The sequence below is a fragment of the Sciurus vulgaris genome, assembly GCF_902686455.1.
Source record: "Sciurus vulgaris genome assembly, chromosome: 8".
Lineage (NCBI taxonomy): Eukaryota > Metazoa > Chordata > Mammalia > Rodentia > Sciuridae > Sciurus > Sciurus vulgaris.
The window spans coordinates 80,783,489-80,803,728 of NC_136468.1; the positions used below are offsets into that span (position 1 = coordinate 80,783,489).

At 38.1% G+C, this 20,240-nt stretch overlaps 1 protein-coding gene across 20 annotated transcripts in view; it reads left to right on the forward strand.

Moving 5' to 3' along the window:
* The window catches only part of HDAC9 (histone deacetylase 9), a 926,898-nt gene that overhangs the window by 715,402 nt on the left and 191,256 nt on the right, over nt 1–20,240 (forward strand). The window lies entirely within an intron of this gene.

Here is a 20,240-nt window from a genome sequence, read left to right on the forward strand (position 1 = left end):
GACTCTGTCTCTAAATAAAATATAAAAAAGGGCTGGGGATGTGGCTCAGTGTTTAAGTGGCCCTGGGTTCAATCACCAGTACCAAAGAAAAAGAAGAAAAAAGAAAAGTTATTTAGAAACAGTTCCATGGAAAGCCATTTAAAGGACTGCTTTGATTTTTTTGTTCTAATACTAGAGAATGACTTATGACAAAAGCCATGGACATATGGTTAAATTCAATGTAATAGAAAGATTTTGTCATAATGTATTTTACTACTGCGGTTTAGGATAGTATTTTAGTTTGGATCTGGAATGTCCCCTAAAGTTTCATGTATTGCAGGCTTGGTCCCCAGTGCAATGTTCTGAGGTGGGGGCTTTGGGAAGTGATTGGATCATTATCAGTGGATAATCCATTGTTGGATTAATAATTTGATGACATTAGTGAGAGGTGGTAGAAACTCTAGAAGGTGGTGCCTAGTTGGAGAAAGTGAGTCACAGGGGGCATGCCCTGGAAGGACAATTCTTGTCTCTGGTCCTTTTCTGTCCCCCCACCTCCTTTCTCTGCTTCCTGGCTGCCATGAACTGAGCAGTTTTCCTCCATCATGCCCTTCTGCCATGATTTTCTGCCTTACCTCAGGCCCAAAGCGACCGAACTGGCCGATCAACCGAAACCTCTAAGGCTGTGGCCCAAAATAAATATTTTCTCTTTTAAATTAATTTTGTCAGATATCTTGGTCATAGCAATGGAAAGTTGACTAACACAAAAGGTCTTCTTTAAAACAATACCAATATTCTAGAAACTATAATTTACACATCAGATGAGGAGTGAAGGGCCAGAAAAGTAAGTCAAGATATACTGGCAATGATTAGGCAAGGGCTTGAATGCAAACACTAAGGAGACAAAGCTGCTGTTTTCAGATGTTCAAAGATGTCCCATTGGGCTGATCTGGATAAATGTCATGCTTTTGGAGCACAAAGGAAAGGGCTTCCAAATAGAAAAGGATGAAGAGGGGCCTGGGGGCACTCATGCAGTCATAAGCTAAATCTTCAAGAACACTTAACATCAAGAACTCTCAATAATGATTGAGTCTATGTGAGTAGCATATGGGGGGTTGGTTATGAGTGTGGATTAAGGGAAGGCAGCCAGGCATTAACTGCTGAGGCTAGAAAGACACCATATTATTTATAGTTGCACCGAGCTGTTACTAGTTGATAGAGAAATTGCCTACTCCCTCACCCTCTGCAAAGTACACCACTTAAGGTTTATGCTAACTTTGGATGTTTCTGAGGTCTTCATATTCACTCAGGAGCCTCTTTCTTTCATCATAACTAGATTTCATCATGTGTTATTCCCACCTAATTACCCTGAGAAGGCACAATGCCTTTTGATACATCAGAAGAAGGGGGGATGGCATCTGTTTCTCACATGCAGTAATCAGGATGATGTTGATTTTCTTCATATTAATGTTCAACTCAAACCTGGTTTGCAATCAGTGCTTCATTTCCTCTGCTGCCACTATCAAAGAGGCATCACAGTCCTCTTCCTTCCAGCACAACGAGAGGATCCACCCTGATTTGGAATCTCTCTTTTTCCCATCTCCCCTCCTAATTGTATTTGGATTTTCATTAGCTTTAAACTTGATGCAAATGATACTAACAGGAACACCCCACGGCACCTGGAAAAAGTAAAACTGATAAGCTGCCTTAATGAAATTGTTTGAGAGTTTTGTTTCATGCAGTGGATTCCACAAAAAGATCATGTTGCTCTCGACTTGGAAAATATAGTACCAAGAATTATTTAAGCCAAGGAATTCCTTCTAAGAAACGAAGGAAGTTTCCAGTATTGCATAGATTATGCTAATTGTATATAATGAATAATAGTGGTAGAGATAGAGACAACACTCCCTGCAGAGATAAACATGTGTACATTACTTTGTGTTTACTACAGAATGTGAAATTTTGTAGAACCATTAAGCATCTGATGTCCATTGCCGGAAGAGGAAAATTAGAATTGAAAACCTTAACTTCCTCCTTAATTTGCTTAGCTGTAGCATCCCATCTGTGATTAAATTCTTTCAGTTGCTTTGACATTAGGGCTAAGCATAACAGGATACATTCTGAAATAATACTTTGTCTTCTTATTTAAAATAAACATGAATATCACAAAGCTATGAAAGTTCTTCGGTTGTCAACAAAATGGGATGATTGGGAAATACATCATCAAAGCTATACATGTGTGGTTTTTATGTTTTTGGTACCACGTCACCTACACACACACACACACACACACACACAATGTAAACCACAGTAATGTCAAAAACAGGATATCAAAAGGAAGAAAACAGATCCATTTCTAGAGTTTTTTTTTTTCTATAATTTTTGTCCTATGATAATTATCTCCAGTTTCATACGTGCCCTGATCATAAACATTGAGACCAGGAGAAATTGAGCCTTAGACTCTGTGGTAGCTGAAGGTAAATGGATTTGATGAATTGTAAGCTTCTATCTAACTTAAGAGTTTTATGGTTCTTTGCAAAAAATTTCAGAGAACTTAGAACATACTTGACTAAATTTAAATATGCAGTCATCTACTGATTGCTACTGACTGTCAAGAAAATGTAAGACACTGTAAGACATTAGGTCAAATAAAAATTTAGAGAAGACAAAGGAAATGGCACTACCTTGAAAAAAGGAATCTGTGACAGCCTGAATTGCAGGTAAACTGAGACCTAGCTCAGCTTTTCATTTTGACATGAAAAAAACTCCACTTGTATTTTCCTTTTGTCATTTTTCTACCCTGAAAAAAATTTGCAGATTCAGTTTTCCATCCCTGTAACAAACCAATGTCCAACACATAGTACCCTCATGTCACTGTTGGATTTGTATTTGTGAAGTATTTTGACCAAAACCTTATTAATGTAAAACAATATTTTCTGTTTCTTTTAAAATACAAAACTAAAATAACTATCCTGGTGAAGCTTATGTTCTATTGGATGAGAAGTATAGGGAAATATGCATGAGTTTAACCTGTATGCGTATATATGTGTTGGTGAATGTTATGGAGAAAAAGTAGAGTATGTGTGGGGTCTTGCAGGCCTGGGGATGGAACTGGGGTCAGTGGGAAGTGTTGTCTTTTGGAGATTAAAATCAATGGGTGTGGATGGCTTGGGAGTCCTAGACTAAAGAGGAATACAGAGAATAATGAGATTTGTACTGAGAGTGGCGAGGAAGCAGGAGCCTTCAGGGGTGGGGAGGGGTTGCCAAGACTGATTAGAGTTGTGGTGTCCCATCCCCATTCTCCACCATGAATGTGTGGACAACTGGAGGTAGGGTTGTTCCTTCCAGAGTAGAGTACCTGGATTTTCTTTTGACCCCTGGATTGAGGTGTGGCAGGAGTGGGTAAGGGGCAAGTTGTATGTGCAGGCATCTCCTGAGATCCTGAGATGGCTCTTAATATTTGGCCATGGATGTCCAGAGGAGGTGGGGGAGCAGGGTGTGAGGGTACACTTATTTAGACTCTCAAAAATTTGGGATTCAGTGGCAGTTTCTGGGCTATGAGATGCTTGTCTGAGTGGATCTATATCTTAGTAGCATTATGTACTTTTGGGTTCCCAATCCTTCAGGATGTTATTTGGACCTACTTTCCTATTTAAATAGTGCATTGAAGGGTACTCTAATACCTGCCTATTTTCAAGTTGATGAAAATGCTCTGACATGTCTGACACTTCCCAGTGCCTTTGTAGCTGCATTTTAGTGTACTTTTGAATGGCACTCTTATGTTTTGTCCTCAGTTGTGTCAGATATAGATAAAGAATTCTTTATATCTGTGCTGCAAAATTCAGAATAACTGACTTATTCATACCATTAGTTAGTGCGTCAACCAAAGGATGATGAGTTCTCAATCTTCATGTGTCAAATTTTGAATTTCTTGTATATAGTGGAAGAATTTTGGTGTCTAAATTTGAGTAATACTTTTTTACTATCAACTATTCATTTCTAATCCTTAGTATCCTAACAAATGAGACCAAATCAATAAAAATTTTGACCAAGTTATTTAAGGCTGTACTTTAACTTACCTAAGTAAAATAGACCCTATTGGTATCCTGAGGATTGATTTTAGTGATGGGATTGCCCATTGGATAGTGGGACAGGTAAAATGCTCTGGAGTAGGCAGGTCCTAGAGAATTCTTTGCAATATAGTCTATTAGACTCAGAAAAAAACTGGACAGATTCAATGTCTTACAGAAAATAGTAGCCATTCTCTACTTCCAGAGAAAACCTACCTCAATCTCTTTTAATCCAAATAATAATCCCAGGGTTCTTATTGCTAAAGAAATAATTAGGGCTTACTTTTCTATAGAAAGAGCAACTACTTCAAGTCACACTATTAGTAGGTGCTGGGGTAGAGATGGTTGATTCCCAAGCTCTTAACCACAAGACTATACTCAGAACTCTCCATAATTCCAACCTCACATGAGTGTCAACACTTCCTTCCCAAATGAGAACAGCTCAGCCAGAAGAAAGCACACTTCTTTTGCCAAGAGCATTCTCCTTTTTATTGAAATTCCTATGAGGTGTTAAATCCAAGCACTCAAACATCATCAATTTGGGGTAAAAAAAAAATTACACATCTGTGCATAGCATCTCTGCCTTGAACCAATCCACTCTGAGATGAGTTAACATCTCATTTCATGCACCTACTGAGTCAGACTAAATTTTATTAAGCTTCTCCCTATAAAAACAGGGCTCTAGCATGTACTGTCTAGTGAATAAAAGAATTAGAATATTATGAAGTACCCTTTATGCAGAATGTACACCAGATTAGATGAAGAAGCAATAGGAAAATACTAAAATGGAATTACTTGGCTCTGTTTCTAACTTAGTCTTGGTAGGACTGAATTCACTGAAACTGAATAGCAATAGGGACTCAAATTCCTTGACTGGCCATGTAACCCACAGGAATCTGTATATTACTTGGCAAATCTGTGAGTCCACCAGTATCTTATGTCAATGTCCTAAGACTCTCAAGATGTAGCACTTTTGCCAGAATAAACATTTCACTACTTCTTGTTACTGGCAAGTAAATAGCAAAGGGATATTTTTTCTGAAGATGAAGAGCGAGTAGAAATTGCACATGCAAGGTCAATGGAGCTTCCAGAAAGCAGTTGATCATACTGGGAATGGCTTGTGGCAGAGTCTTAACATACCCGGTGTGCCCCTTGTCTCCTCCAGCTGCCTCGTGAACAGTTCACGCCTTCTTTCCATATGGAATATCAGTCACAGTCTTCATTCATCATATCCATGGTTTTATTTGGAATCTGAAGGTCTTCCCTGTAGCTGCTCTGTTTCTTTTTCATCTTACCATGACTAAAGAAGCTAAGGTGTGGGCATTATAACCTATAAGTGATCCCAAGGGAATGAGCTGTCATTCATGTCTTCCTCCCAGTGTTGAACAAAAGACAGAAAGCATGTGGGTTCACCCACCCATTGTCATCATAAATCCATCCCAGCTCTATTTCAAGGGTCTCAGGTTTTCAGCAGAACAACTAACATGAAATGAATATACACATTTAAGGAGATGGCATGTTGTGTCTCATGAGAAGAGAGGATACCCATTATTATAGGCTGAAGAGATGATTGAAGAAGATTACAATAAAGAACATGAGAGGTCCTCAGCCCAGAAGTTTGACTCTCAGCATTGTTCTACAGAAGAGAAAATGACAATCACCCAGAGCTCTCAGGACGTTTTAAAGTGTTGACACCTAAATGACTGGAGAGCTGCCCTGGATGGTTTTATGATTTTAGAGTATGTGTCCTTCTTCCCAACTGGAGTCTGAAAAAATAGTAATGCGAAGACTCTGATGATTTTTATTTCACTTATTTGAGCTCCAGTTTCTTCATCTATGAAACAGAACTAAACAAGTCTCCCTTATTAAATGATTTTGAGGATCAAATGGGATGATGTAAGTTATCAATGGCAGCTTTATGTGAAAATTGGCACTGGTGCACTTCAGGCTGTGGGGACAGGGGAGTCCTGATTAGGTCCAGTTCTGCAGAAAGTGAATGGGCTGCCCTGCAACCCTGAGTTCTTACTGACCTGCCTACCCAATAGCTTGCTTCTCATTCAGATCATGGCACCATGGGGGGATGTACGCTGGGAGGTACACTGCTTTCAGAAGCCCCAGTAATGATGCACAGGGCAAAAAACCTTGATTTAGCTGTGAAAACTCTGGATTCAAATCTTCACACTGTCACTGCTCAAAAGTGGCTTTCCAGCTCTAAAGTGTAAAGCCCAATTCAAAAGGTCTGAGTGGGGCCTGAGAGTCTGACTTCCTCACAAGCATTCAGGTGATGTCTGTGGACCACACTGAGTGGCCGGATCCTGTAAGACCACGAGGGGGAAAATTATTTAACTTTTATGGGCCTCAGTTTCTTTGTCTATGAAGTAAGGTAACAAGTGGAAGGTGATTTATTGTCCCTTCTGGTGATCAGATTTGACATAAATATGGGTATTATCCAAATTTAAAACAGAATTTTTTTTAAAAATTAATTTTTCTTGAAGATCAGTTACTAGGCTCCCATTAGCTTGTCATGGAGAATTTAATTGACTAAGTCTTAGGTTGTCTGTTTTCTTTGGGCAAACAGTTATTGAGTAGGGGATTTTCTATGAGAGGTGGAGATGATCCATGGTGATAGAGGTCCAGGGTATTGGCACACTGCAGATGTTGGTGGATGATTTAGTGAAGAGCCATTGGTGCAAGATGATGCATGAAAGGAAGCAAGTGAGAGCTTGAAGTCTAGGCATGGTGCTGCCTGAAAAGGAGAGAAGATTCTTCACAGTCTGATATGTATTGCAGGGCCTGAGCAGGGGAGGGATTTTATATTGCATTTTAGCTTTTTAGCAACAATAAAACACTGTCAGGAAAATTATCATTATAGGATTAATGTTTCTTGGTCTCTTAACAGAATTTATTAAGCATCTATTATGTGTCAAACCCTGAAGACAGATATCATATCCCTGTACCTATGGCACCTACACTAGCTCTCATGGCATATCATCAAGAAGAGTACTATAGAACAAACAATATAGAAAACCTTTTTAAAGGGTCTTAGAACCTTTTTAAAGATCACCATATTCATGGTCTGTCTTGGACTGCCACAACAAAATAACATGGTCAGGGTGGCTTAAAGAAAAACTTATTTTTTTCACAGTTCTGAAGACTAAATGTCCAAGATCTTGGTGTTGGCAAATTTTGTGTCTCCTGAGGCTCCTGCCCTTGGTTTGCAGATGGCTGTCTTCTTGTTGTGTCCTCGGAGAGCCTCTTAGTAAACCTGCATCCCTGGTTTCTCTTTCTCTTCTTATAAGGACATCAGTCATTTTGTATTAGGGTTCCACCCTCATGGTTACCTTTAAACTTAATGACCTCCTTACAGGCACTATCTCCAAATGGAGCCACCTCAGGATTAGGGCTTCATGATATGAATTTGAAGGGGAAGTACAATTCAGTCTATCACAATATCAATGTCTGGGGTAATTTTGGTTGGAATTCCAGCTTTTGCTTTATCAGCTATTTAACTTCGATCAAGTTCCTTAACCTGTTGAAAACTCAGTTTCTTCTCTTGTGAAAGCAACTAATAATACACTTATTAGGCTATGATAAGGGGAAAATACAGGTAAGTTTGTAAAATGCTTAACAGTTCCAGTTGTTAGGAGGGGCCTCAGTCTCAATCCTTACATCTTTTCTTAAATGTTGACCAAAGTTATTTACTTTTTGCTTTCTTTGGGTAATACATTAGTCTTCAATACTTCTTCCACTGAATCTAATAAGTTAGGTGGTGTTTTTCCTCTGAACCTCACTCTTCCCATGCCCTCTTATCACCATGTCCAGAAACAACATTTCAATTGGAAACTTCAGTTCTAGCCCTAAGAATAGAGAAGTAAGGATAGAAAAATACCAAGATTCTCAAATACCTCTGAAGTGGGAAAGGGTAATAATACTAGTTCCCAAAACAAGCAAATAAGAAATTTGACTTGCAGTTGCCCCTTTATGCAATATATGGGGCTTAAAACAGAGTAAGCTAGTCAGAAACACCAAAAATTAAATTTTAGACATTAAGGCAAGTAGGAATGATTTCAGTAATTTTTAAAAAAGTATGAACTACATTTTATGTTACCAAGTCAAGATGCTTTATATAGAAATATTTGACCCACAATAGATGATTCTTTTTAAAAAATTCACTTTACCTGGTGCAATGCAAAAACTTAAAAAGACAATTTCTTTCACAGTGAACTTTTATACATCATGCCTACAGTGGCACAGAATCAATGCTGTGATGAAAAACCTCTGTTTCTTTGTTGAGTCTGGTGTCTGTCAGTAGGTTTCTAGGGGCATCTGATCATTATTTAAGCTTAAACTCAATTATTCAAAAATGCCCTGTGGCCCTAGCATAGCAGCAAAAGCTTACTAAACTGCTTAGTATTGGGTGAGGAGTTTCATTTCCCAACTTTCAGGGTGAAATGTTCAAGGCATCTGAGCAAGGATCTTGTACCGCGTTAACCATGTACAGTGCACATGAAATCTGTTTTGTTAATAGGCACAATGGTATTATATTTAACTCTGGGAATATTTCCGAAAGAAATCAACAAGCTGCATTTAGATTATACAAAGGAGACTGTGCCTAAATTCCTTTTCTTCTCAGTCATTCCCTTTCCATTTTAAATACCTTCACATCCACTTTGAGGACAGGTAGCTTAATCTCTATCATGTGCGGCTTTTCAGAGCATTAGCTTTGTTTCAAGTGCCAGTGATTGAGCTTTGCTGCATGTGCTTGGCAGAGTCTGCAAAGGCCCACGTTCATTCAGGAAACTCCAGTTGAACTAGATCCATATGTTGCTTAAAAAAATGTAGCTTTCTGATTGGAGGTAGTTTCTGGCTTCCAGCATTATCACAGATGATTTTTGTTCTTTGATGTGCTGCTAAATAGAAAGTAATGTTAGAACCAGAACTCTGGGATTTTTTTTTTTTTTCTTGGTTAACGTTTTCTGCGAGCTTACTATTTCAGCATTGAGTTGTACTATGTAAAGCACTCCACATGCATTGATTAATTGAATGCTAACAATAATTCTATGAGGAAGATGGTATTATCTCTATGGGGGGAGTTGAATCCATTAATAAACTTGACCAAGTCTGAATGGTTTGCGAGTAGACGTGATGGTTTTCACGTCTCAAACCCTAGAATCAACACAATTTATAAAGTGCAATTGTACTAAATGGGGTGATCCCCTTGCCAGTGCTACCACCTAGAATCAAATAGAAGAAGCTTCGCACAGAGGTTGGTTCCTGGTCGCATCTGTTAAAAAGTCTAAGTGAAACTGAAATTTCTCCAAATCCCAGGATTGTGGAAAGCTCTCGGTAGAAAATGACTGCTAGGTAAATTATTGAAAGCCATACTTTCTTGGTACAATTTCTCTTGATAAGGCTAACTTAGCAATCAAAATTCCTAGAACACATGTCCAATCTTACTCTGGCTTCACCTTTCTTTGTATCTCTTTTTCTCAAATCACGTTCCTTCTTTGTACAATTTGGAAGTAAAGTCCTTTCTCAGTGAAATGAATGCTTCTCAAATTATTATGTGCAGAAGGAAAAGGTTTTGTTTACTTGTTTTATTTCCCATCTGTCACATTACAGAGCAAAAAATACAAATTACTAAAAATGAGATATGAAAGAGACATAATAAAACATAACCCTAGTCATTTTTCATTAGATTCGTAGACCATTCTCTATTCTTATCCTCAGGCAGAGACTAGACTTCTTCATGAATGCACATACTTGAGAGTTAGACCAGTTAGACTCCCCAAGTGCCCAACAGAAAGAAGTCTCCTTGGGTTAAGCTTTGATGGTGGCCACACAAAGAATCAGCTCAGCAAGTTCCTCTGAGACATGGTTTTGCTTTCCCTGCTTTAGAATTTTCAAACTGTGTAAGAATAAATCATTCCAGGATCTGGGGCTATAGCTTAATGATAGAGCACTTGACTAGCATGCACAAGTCCCTGGGGTTTGAACCCCAGTGCCACAGAAACATTTTTTTTTTTTTTAATCATCTTGGATAGCAGAAGTTAAACACCAGAAGGCCAGGAGCAGCATTCAGCACAGACAGGTTTATTTTAGCCTAACTTAAGATTTTTTTAATACATGAATTCTTATCAATATTAAATATTAAGACATTGCACCTAAGATTGCTGTATTTCAAACTACTAATGAAATATCATTCCACCATTTCCTTATGACAAAAAGTGGTTGGAACTGTACAGATGCTGCCCTTTTAGACGAGGCGTAGCCATTCCATTCAACCACAGTTCCAACCACAGAACTCCTGTCCCACACTACGCCTCTGCCCTTTACCTTACATTATGTCACAGGGTGTTACCAGGCCAGCCTTGGGAGTCATTTAAGCATCTTTAGCAGGGTGGTTATATGCAAGTCTCTCTAATTTTTTTTGTACTTTGTCCCCATTCTTGGACTTTGCTTCATACCAATATGTCTACATTTGTCAACCCATCTCTTTAACACCAAGAAAATTATTCATACAATAGTTAGCAGTTGAATTATTTCAGCTTCAGATCTGAGGAAATATCTTAGGGAAGAAAATCTCTGTTGTTATTATTTTTTGAAGTATAAATTAACATAATGTATATTGTCCAGTAACACATTTATGGACAATTAACTCACTGGGAACTCTGATGATTTTGTAAACTTCTCGTCACAGTTTTATTTTATTGTCTATTTTTTATGTGTCAAATTCAGAATAAACAATTAAAAACAAAACAAAACAAAAAAAAAACACTGAAGGCCAACAAGGGCTTGCCCCAAAGGTTTGCAAAAGCACAGAGGCCGCTGGATAATGGGGCACTCAGGAGATACCTGTGTTCTTGCAAAATTCTGAGTTGGTCCTTGATTTTTACCAGCTTAATTCATGATCCTGATTCACAGTGGAATGAAGAAACAGTGAAATGGTGTTTTTTGAAATGTTATTTCCATCTCTCAGCTGCTCAGAATCTCTTTCAAAGGAGGGGAGCGCTTGGGAGGGGGAGCGTATCAGAAATGGTATTCACATATTTTCGTCCAACACAATGAATCAGGGCTGCACAAAGGCAGCAGCTCTCTGTGCTGTCCCAGTCTGCTGTGTGGGCAGGGTCAAACCCAGGGTTCTCAGAAACAACTGTTACTCAAGGACCCTGCTTTTAGTAGGTAGAGATTGTCTGGGTTTTTGTTGTTGTTTGTTTTAAAGAGATGCCCATATTTATGTGATGTCACTTGATCTTTTATTTTGCCATTAATGATCTGTAATTATTTCTTTTATAAATCACCTTCATGAGTTGCAGACTTTCCTTTGATGTGTTAAGTATATATAAGGTCAGACTGAAGCAAAAGAATGGGAAGAATCACAAAAAGTTTTTCCTGGCTCTGTCACTAACATTTGTGAAACCGAGGGTAGCACCATGCTTAAGAATAGGTTGATAGCAAAGCATCAACCTATTGATGGTGGGACATGCCTGTCAACCCAGTGAGTGACTCAGGAGGCTGAGGTGGGAAGATGGCAAGTTCAAAGTCAGCCTCAGCAACTGAGAGAGGCCCAAAGCAACTTAGCAAGTCCCTGTCTCAAAATAAAAAATAAAAAGGGATAGGGATGTGGCTCAGTGGTTAAGTGCCCCTAGGTTCAATTCCTGGTACCAAAATAAATAAATAAATAAATAGGTTGATAGCAGCATTGACTCTGTTCAGCTGACAGAGTCATTCAGATGAATTTGGGAGAAAGAGAGTGTTGCTAAAAATTATGTTTGGTTATATTCTGAATAAAAAGCAAAACAAGAAGCTCAACTTCTAAAAGACCTAAAAGCAGCATACTACAATGATGCAGCCACATCGAGGTTTATAGCAGCTCAATTCACAATAGCTAAACTCTGGAACCAACCTAGGTGGTTCAACAGATGAATGAATAAAGAAAATGTGGTATATATGAACAATGGAATATTACTTGGCCATAAAGAAGAATGAACTTATGGCATTTGAGGTAAATGACAGATCTGGAGACTATCATGCTAAATGAAATAAGCCAATTCCCAAAAACCAAAGTTTGAAAGTTCTCTCTGATATGCAGATGCTAACACATAACAAGAGGGGGATAGAAGTTCATTGGATTAGACAAAGGGGAATGAAGGGAAGGGAGGGGTGACAGCAATAGGAAAGACAGTGGAATGAATCTGACGCCACTTCCTATGTACATATAGGAACACACCACAGAAAATATCCACATCATGTACAACCACAAGACTGGGATTCCAATTAGAATAAGAATCATTCCATGTTTGTAAAATTACGTCAAAATATACTCTACTGTCATGTATATCTAAAAATAACAAAATTTTTTAAAAAGTAATAATACAAATAGAAAGTGCTTTTCTCCCTATCCCCACTCTATCTCTCCTCCACACCTTCTGGGCACCCTCTCTGATTTCTCTTTTTGCTTCTTCTTCCTTCTTGCTCTATAGCATCACGCATGGTTTAACAAGGAGGTTATGTTATGGACAATGCATCTACCTTGTTACATGATTTTCTCTCTGGGCAAACATCATAGCGTGTATTTACACAAATCCACAGAGTATAGGTAGATCACTCAGGATGGCCTCTGGGTGCAGTCAAGAGATGTATGAGGACACTGCCTACGTAACACAGCAGACTCTTTTTTATAGTAAACTTATTTTAATAAGCAGGAGAACACTCTAAAATAACAAAAAAGTATATAGTCTAGTGAATACATAAATCAGTAACAAAGCCATTTATTCTCATTGTCAAGTGTTATGTACTATACATCATTCTGTGTGCTATGTTTTCACATAATTGGCAGCACAGTAGGTTTGTGAAACTGCATTGTCACAAACACGTTAGTCACATATTTGCTATAGTATGATGGTGACAACAATGTTACTAAGTGATAGGAATTTTTCAGCTTCCTTATAATCCTATGGGACCAAGTGGCATAGATACTGTCATTGACCAAAACACCATTGTGTGACACATAGCTGTTTTTCCTCTAATTCCTACCATGAAGGAATCTAAACAGCTTCCAAAACAAACAAGCAGAGCCATTAAAAAGAGAGAGAGAGAGAGAGAGAGAGTGCTTTTGGCTTCGAAATTTCAGCAGCCAATATGGGGAAGGCAACACACTTATTTATATGTTTTTCAGTGTTTCTAGGGAAAGATTCCTCAACTTTGGCATTACTGACGTTTTGAACCAGATAATTCTTTGTCCAGGGGCTGTCTTGTTGCAGGGTCGGATTTTAGCATTATTCCTGGCTTCCACCCAGAAACCAGTAGCACACCTCCCTGCTCAGTCAGAACAACAAAAATGTATCCAGAAATTGCCAAATGACCCCTGAGAGGTGAAACCACCGTCACTGAGAACCACTGCTATAAAATATGACAAATTAAAACACTTAGGAAAAACATAATTAAACCAGGTACAACTTGCAATATTCAATTTTTAAAATACTTTAGCAACTGTAAGCAGGTGAACTTCAATAATTCTGAAGATAAGACATTCATGTAGTTCTTAGAAAATAATTAGGAAACTCTGTAGAGTCTGAAAATATGATTAGAATCTGCTCCTAATAAATCATTTTATTATTTATTTTACTTTTTAGATTTTGATTTTACTAGCATGAAAATCAATGTGGGTTAGGAGCTCATACTCTTCTGGGTTCTCATTCCAACTTCTCTAATCTGAATCTAAACTTCTCTAAACTGAATCTCCTCTATGAATTGCATATATGAAACTGCTCAATGAGAATGCTTATGTCAATGGCAGTGGTAAAAACTGTATGAGTTAATATAGGTAAAGAGGTTTGCACAGTGCTAGGAGCAAAATAAGTTCTCAATAATTGTTAGCTAACAATCATTATTGATATTGGCTTTATTATCTCTAAACAGTAGAGAATGGAACAGAACTTTTGAGTAGAATATGTATAATGAAACTAGAAACATGGACTGTCCCTATTAGTTTTCTGTTACTTTCTAGGCTGAACTGAGGTCTCTCATTTCTACCCTCTGTGCTCCACTACTAATGGTTAATGCAGTTTTCCACATTATCCCTTACTCTCTTTCACTGTCGGTGAGAAAGATTGCAACATGTGCTTCTTTCAGATGTGAATGGTGTTATGGAGAGGGAAAGTATTTTATTTTCCTTTACTTTTCCTCCTGTTGGAGTTCCTCTGTTGCTCCATAGAAAGAGTATCTTCCTAAGTATTTTAGGAGCCTTGGGTAATGAATAATAGGAATAATGCCATATGTTTCCCTCTCTCCCTCCCTCCTTCCTTCTGTCTCCCTCCTTCCTTCACTCCCTTTTTACATCAATGAGTCCTGCTGGTCACATTGATGTACATTATCAATATTCATGTGTTTTGACAATGCCAGTTGCTCCGGATTCTCTAAAGTTAATAGATAAATGGAGAATCCATTCCTCTTCATCCTTTATAGTATTTTAAAAATTGGTTCCAAAGTTTTCTACTTTGTTCTCATTTGTAGAGATAAAAAATATTTTGCCTGTTTCAGTTTTTACTTAGTATCAAACATTTCTGACAGTGTAATTAATGTACAAAGAAGAAAACCAGTTTTATTGGTCTGCTGAGTGATGGTTTTACTTATAACCTTCTCTACATCCACCACTCTCTACCCTACAAAATAGACATGTGTCCCTGAAAGCATGGGCTGGGGGGATCTCAGTGACAGACTGCTGCCTTTGGAATTGTGTCTTCTCACTGATGTCCACATCTTCCTTGAAAGTCAACCCCATACAATTCTCATGCTAAAGAATACTTCCCCCCATCTCACCAAGTTTGTTGAATTCCTCTCTCAGAAAGTCTTTTTGTGGGCAATCTCCCCTATCATGCCTGAATTCTAGATGTGAAACCATGTTAGATTCAGACCCTCCTACATATTGAAAAAGTGATTTGAACTTATGGAGACTATTTTGAGATTGATAGTTTTTAATTCCAGCAATAAAATAAGGTCTCTGTAGACAGATTACTGGGCAGACTACTTTATGTTTTGAACATTAGTTACATAGTGAGAAATATTTCACAACTGAAAACACTTTCTTTTCCTTTTTTCTTTTTCTTTTTTTGAATGGCACATAAACAAAAGCTTGGTAAAGATACCAGAGGAATTTCAATGGGGTAGTAAGTTGGGTATTGCCATATTAATTCTAACATCCAGCTATACCCTGCTAGCCCAAGTAAGCAGCATATCATTGGGAACTTCTGTTTGGAATCCTGGCTAGATTTCTCCTCTGCTATCCAGCAGACTACACTCCTGACCTTGAAAATGAGACAACTTTACCAACATTTCCTCAGGGGTAAGATGAATATGTCATGTCTTTCTCCTCCCAACTACACTGTTCTTCTCTCCAGTTAAAATATGTCAGTCTCTTCCAGTTTAAACAACCTCCCTTCAGTTTAAAAATTCTGTCTGTTGTAGATCAACTTTTATTGCCAGACTCTCTTCAAGTAGTTGTTCAGTCACTCAGATTTTTCTCTAAAGGTGGCATTTGAGCACCTGAAGAAGGGATGGAGACCTGACAGGTCCTTGGATCCTCTTGCTATTCTTTGGATACTCAGGTTTTCATGGCAGTCTCCCAACGTCACTGATCATTCTTGCTCTCCCTGCTTTGAAGCTGAGGTTGCCAGGTGATTAATTCCTGATTTCCGCTTTTTCCACAAACTGGAGTTTGGCAGAGGCCCTGGGCTCCAGCAGCCTCGCCCTGACTCACATTAGTACTAGTGGTCCCCTGCACCTCCCCCATGGGCTGCACTGGCCCCAGCCATAGTTAGTCCATTCATAGACTCTACCAGGGCACACCCCTTAGGGATTGTGGGAATTTGTGGCTTCCATTTGTGCAACACAAGAACAAGAACACCTTACTTCAGTCTGAATTTCTATTCTTTTTTCCACACTGCTCTACAGACTTCATTCTTCGATGAATCAATGATGCTCAATTTAGTGCAGACAGGACTCCAAAGGTCATAAATGTGATTCAGAGCAAAGATTTGCTTACCATTTTATCAGCTTCTTGAAACATTTTCCTCTTTTGTTCACATGCCACTCTCTGTTTCTATTGCTTTGTTGTGCCTTTTGGGCCTGCCTTTCCCCAGTTTCTCAGTGCTGGAAGGATGGCTTTTATGTTTTCCTTCCTGTCATCAGATCCTATATGCAGCATAATCAGCAAACCCAGTACCTGGTGGTTGCAGGTAGAAAGAGTCTGTTCCCTGAACTATCATTATGGAAGCAGTTCTAGCATTCTCTCATTGCTGTCATTAACATAGGACTGTGATCTGGGACAACCAGTCTTCGTTTTTGATATGGAAAGAAATTTTTAAAAAAATTCTCATTTACCACGAAGTCTGACTTTTTAAATGCATATTGATGAAAATTCTACTTTGAAAGTCATTTTTTTCTATTTCTTCTATGTCAATCCTAATCTTCCTTTCAGGTCATATGCTGTTGTCCCTTAATTTACACAACACACACACACACACACACACACACACACACACACACTCACACTCTCACCAAGAAGCTGCTGAAGGACAGATGAAGAAGTGCAAGGAAAGAAAAATGGTAAAACACATTTTGTTTTCAAAAAGGAAATAGTTCTGTTGTTAAGAATTTGCCTTGCAAATCTTAATATTATCTCAGAAAGATCTTAGTAATGAGCTAGCTTGGTCAGCATGCTTATTCCCTGCTCCACATCCATTCCTCCCCCCCTTTTACTGTTCTCACCAACTATATCTTACATTATTTTTCATATTCACAGCCAAATCTGTGCCACTGCCTCTCAATTTCCAAAAGCTGGAGTGCCTGCCAATTTCTTGTTTAAGCTGTCAAGTCTTTGTTTCCACCATTATGGGATTGCTAATTTAGCCCCTTGATCCTGCCTATTTGTAGCCATCTCATTTAAATCATTCTTGATCTTTCCCCTTCCTTTCCAGTCCCAAAACATTACTCCATGGCAAGAACTACTACCAGGGGATAAACTCAGCCATTATCTCTTCCCCAGAGTTAGTCCTACTGTTAAGAAATCCTGTAGCAGTTGATATGTGATCTCTGATATGTGAGTGACTCTCAGTGCTATCACTGATGTAGGAAAGTGTTTTTGGCAATCTCTTTGACTAATAAAAGGGACAAAGAAGAAATATTTACTTTCTATCATGTGAAGGGAAAGGCAGGGAGTAGATAAGGGTGTTCCTTCTAGTGACAAGGATTATAGGAGACTTTATGAGCCATATCTTCTTTCATCATTGGAGCTTTTCTGAGACATGGCATGCATGTGGGTAGTTTTGGTAGCAAATTTAGATCCTGCAACACCATTTGGAATATGATGACTTGGAAAGTATGCTTGTAAATTGACCTATGAACCAGCTTTGGGGTATGACCTTGCTATAGACTTAATCATATCCCCTTTAAATTCATATGTCGAAGCCCAAAACCCTAATATGATTATATTTGATAGGATTTTAGGGAGAAATTAAGGTTAAATGAGGTCATAAAGGTCCTAGTGCAAGAAGAAACCAAAACCAAGGCCATGTGAGGACATAGTAGAAAGGCAGCCATCTGTAAGCCAAGAAGAGACCCTCCCCAAGAGCCAACTCAGGCAGCATTGCTCTTGGACTTCCAGCCTCCAAAACCGTGAGAAGTAGATTGCTGTTGTAGAAGCTGCCTAGCCTATGATATTTTGTTATAACAACCTGAACTAAGACAAAATTCAAAATGACTTATTTGTGATCAGATTATGTCCATAAAACTTGACCATTGTCAACATTTATTTATAAACTAAATGTATATAAAACACAGGATGAAGTAGCATGTAGAATAAATGTTTTTTATGTATAAGTAAATGAATGAATGATACATTCTGTAGATGCCTAAATAGGATCTGTTCAGAGATTAGCCTAAACTTTGGATAAAGGACAAACCTGAAATTTGCTTTAACTTCCTGTGTGCCTAACACTCCTCAAGAACAATAACTGTATCTTTATTTAAAAAGAAACCCCCATACTTCACTCATAGTAGTATTATGAATGCTAGCTGAATTGAAAATCTTCTTGACTAGTGGTTTATAGTATTTATATTTTTTGGAAGGAAATTGTGTGTGTTAGGTTTTTGTTGCTGTGGCCGAAAGACCTGGCAAGAACAACTTAGAGGACAAAAAGGTTATTTTGGCTCATGGTTTCAGAGGTTTAGTCCATGATGGGCTGACTCCCTTGCTCTGGTCTTAAGGTGAGACAGAAATAATGGTGTGATGGAGGAGTGCTACTCACCTCAAGGGGCAGGAAAGCATAGAGAAAGAAGGTAAGAGGCTGCAGGGAAAACGAACTCTTTGCAGTAACCCATCTCCTCCAGCCACACCCACCTGCCCACAGTTACCACCCAATCAGTCCCTTCAAATAGGATGGACTTACTAGGTTACAGCTCTCATAATTTACTCATTTTACCTTTGGAGAACACCCCATACATAAAGCCTGACAGAAATTCTCTACTATATTTAGAAATAGAGGAAGAAATACAATCTACAATATATTCCAAAGTTAAATGGAAAGGGGTTTAGAATTATATTTGGTTTTGGAGTTACCCAATTAAGTCTTTTGGAATTTAGTGATTTGTTCTGTCTTTGCTTACCTCCTCAATAATTTAAAACCTGATGAATTCAGGTTTTTATGTGTCATTGTAGGCCTGTAATGATATGAAAACTGATTAATAACCATACATATAATGTAATTTTGTTTTTACTTTTTCAACTTACACAGAAATCTTCCTCTAGGATTTATCCACACGAATCTCAAATAAGTACGTACTTACCTTGGTTCAGGAAAACAGTAAAACTTTTGATATGAGGGAAAATAGTTCTGGTGTCCACTTGAGTGATTCCTTCACTCTTGAGTGGGCAGCATTGACTTTGACATAAGCTGCATGTTCTTCAAAAGCCCAGGTTTCTTCAGCAGTGTGGTAAAAGGCTTGTGCCGACAGGGCCGGAGGTTGTGTGAGGGTTTAGACTAGCGGAGTAACCTCTGAAGAGACTGAGAAGACATTTTGCTCAGTAGATGCTTTCCAGAACTCCTCTGAGTGCCAAATATTTCAAAATGGGTACAAAAGTAACCAAAATAGAAGCAACTAGGCTTTGCTTATCACTTACTCACTTGATCCTGACCAAAAGTATATGCACATGATACTTTTAAAAGTCATTTTCACAAGCAAGGAAACCAGGACATAGAGATACTAATTGCTCTTTGTCATTTAGATTTAATGATCAAGCCATTATTTTATTTCTTACAGATTGATTCCAGAAACTTCTCTTTTGACTACTCTTTAGAGAATCTTAATTATCTACTTATGTAATTATGGCTGTTTGTATATCATTATTTGCTCAATTATGGTTCTCATTTATTAGTTAGTTATTCATTGTTGACAGTATTTACGTTGATAAGAACTGCATGAGAAAAAGAAATGGCTGTGAAAATACTCAGGTAACAGCTTAGTAATTTGTAAATATATGTTATTGTTATTTATGGTATTTGTTTCATGTAATTAGGCATCTTGAATCTAATTCTCATTTTTTTATATAAAGCTTTGTTTTATGTGGGATTTCTACCCTTTGTCTCATTTGGGAAGGCTTCGCATTCACAAACATTTTATTCCATTTCCTAGTGCTTCACACAATACACGCATTCTAAAATTGGTGCTGCTTACCACCTGATTGCTATTTATTACATTAGAAATACTTTATACACAAAATATACAACATATATAATAAATATAAACTTCTCCCTCTGTACTTTTATTTCTTAATATATATGTGTGTGTGTGTGTGTGTATATATATATATATATATTCTTATCACATGCATGAAAGAGTAAATGGCATTTTATAAAGGGGAATCCAGAATATTGGGATAGTCTTTGTTTAATAATAGTGCTCTCTAGTATAGAAGGAACTGTGTATTTTACTGGTCTATCTACTTTTAATGAAAGCAGTGTGCAGTGAAACCAGCCCACTGTATTAAATGTTAGAAATCTTAGGCTTCTTTGAAAATCACAATGCTCCTTGCACTACTGTGAATGTTTTAAGGGTGAGGACCACACACTCCTTCCGTTGAGTTAGAGAACCTGAGCTGCGGTTGCTACTTCCTACTCACTGACTGCTACTGCTACC